Source organism: Etheostoma spectabile, chromosome 2 (assembly GCF_008692095.1).
Source record: "Etheostoma spectabile isolate EspeVRDwgs_2016 chromosome 2, UIUC_Espe_1.0, whole genome shotgun sequence".
Taxonomy (NCBI): domain Eukaryota; kingdom Metazoa; phylum Chordata; class Actinopteri; order Perciformes; family Percidae; genus Etheostoma; species Etheostoma spectabile.
Window position 1 is genome coordinate 4,355,615 of NC_045734.1, and position 2,573 is coordinate 4,358,187.

The following is a 2,573-nucleotide window of genomic DNA, read 5'->3' on the forward strand; positions in this document are numbered from 1 at the left end:
CGACAAGACTTTTGTCAGGGACTGTATGTCAAAGAAAGACAGTATAGTAAGTCTAAAATATTTATAAAAAGCCATTGTATAGTTTGTTGAAAAAAGTTAACATACAGTATGTCAAAAAAAGCCATAGTATAAGATGTTGAAAAAAGTGATAAAAAGCAATAGTATAGTATGTCCAAAAACGTGATTAAAAAGCAATGGTATAGTATATAAAAAAAAAAACATAGTATAAAAGCTATACTACGCCACAGTGTAGTATTTAAAAAAAAAAAAAGTGATTAAAAAGCTGTAGTGTAGTACGTCAAAGAAAGACGTAGTATAGTGAGTCAAAATAATTGATAAAATAAAAACATATTATAGTATGTTGAAAAAAGTGTTAAAAAAGCCATGATACAGTATTTTGAAAAAAAGCCATCGTATAATATTGTGAAAAACAGTCATGATATAAGACGCAGAAAAAACTGATAAAAAGCCATAGTTTAGTATGTCGAAGAAAGACATGTATGTAGAAAACAGGGTTAAAAAGCCGTGCACAGTATGTCTAACAAAGTGTTGTAAAGCCATAGTATAGTATGTTGAAAAAGGTGATAAAAAGCCTCGGTGTAGTATGTCAACAAAAGTGATTAAAAAGCCCCATGGCTTGGTATAGAATGTTGAAAAAAAGCCATAGTGTAGTATGTAAAAAAAAAAAAAAAAAAGTAATGTATGTCAAAAAAGTGATGAAAAGCCATACTATAGTCTGTTAAAAAAGGGATAAAACGTGGTAGTATATTATGTGTTGTAGTTTCTGTCTTGTGTTCCCTTGTGAGTGTCTGCATGTTCTGTTTCCTGTTTTATTTTGATAGTCTGGTTTTCTGTGCTGTCTTGTGTTTAGTTGTCCTTCCTGTGTTTTCCCGCTCCTGTGATTGCCTGATGTCTTCCACCTGTTTCCCTTTTGTCACCTGCCTCTCGTTATCTCATTACCCAGTGTATTTAGTGTCTGTGCTCCCCTCCTCTCTTGTGTGTGTGTGTGTGTGTGCGTGCGCGTGTGTGCGTGTGCGTGTGTGTCCTTTTTTATGCCTTGTTTGTTTGTGGAATAAATCCTCCACTAAACTCTCCTGCCTGCCTCTTCCCTGCGTTTTGGTCCTCACTACCTTAAAGCGCAACACATAGTAAAGTAGGTCAGAAAAAGCCATACAAATCCATTGGGAAGTATGTAGAAAAAAAAGCCATAATGTGGTATGTCTAAAAAGCCATGGTGTACTATGTTGAAACGATTAATGAAAAAGCCATCGTTTAGTATGTCAACGTGATAAAAAGGCAAATTATAGTACGTTGACAAAAGCCATAGTATTGTATGTTGAGAAAGTTATAAAAAGACACAGCATAGTAATTCTAAAATATTTATAAAAAGCCACAGTACAGTATGTCAGAAAAAGCCATAGTATAGTAAGTTGGAAAAAGTGATTAAAAAACGGCATACTATGTTGAAATAAGTGATTAAAAAGCAACAGTATAGTATCAAAAACAGTGATAATACATTGAAAAAAATAAAAAGCCACAGTATAGTATGTCAAAAAAGTGACAAAAATCCATAGTATAGCATGTCAAAAAATATGATAAAAAGCCCTATTGTTGTATGCCAATTTGTCTCAATAAAAAAGCAATTGTATAGTATGTTGAAAAAAGTGTTAAAAAAGTATAAGTAGTACATCAGAGGAAGTGATTATAAGCCATAGTTTAGTATTTCGAAAAAAATCATAATTTGTTGAAAAAAGTGATAAAAAGCCATGGTAGAGTATGTCGACAAACGTGACAAAAAGCCAACATAGAGTATGTTGAAAAAAATCAGAAGTTAGTCTTAGTATAATATGCTGAAAAAAAGTCATGCTATAGTACACTGCAAAAAGTACTACAGTCATATGTCGAAAAAAGCCATCAAAAAAGTCATAAAATACTATTTTTTGACTTTTCTACGTTCTATCCTATAACTGTTTCCCAACAAACTATATGATTACTTTTCTCTACATAATAAACTGACTGTTTCATAATAAACTCACTGTTTCATGACTTTTTAATTAACATACTATACTTTCACTATTTAGGATTTTTTATATACTATACCAGGACTTTTTTACACATACTAAACTGAGGATTTTTTTTTACTTTTTATCAACAAACTATACTATGACTATTTTACAACTTATTTTGATATACTATGTACTAAGCCTCAACTATATGACTTGTTTTTTTTGACATAATATACTATGACGTTTTGTGACTTTTTAATTTAGCATACTATGCCATGGCTTTTATGATTTTTTTCAACAAACTATACCAATACTTTTTTCAACATATACTATGACTTTCGACATTCTATACTAGAGATTTCTTCGACATACTCAACCACGTCTTTTTTTCGACTATACTATGACTGACTTTAGACTTACTATAGACTTTTTATGACTGCCTTTACCCCATACTATGACTACTTTATGACTTTTTACAACATACTATACTCTAGAATATTTTACGACTTTTTTTTACTTGGGCATTGAGCTTTTATAACTTTTATCAACATACTATGCTATGACTAT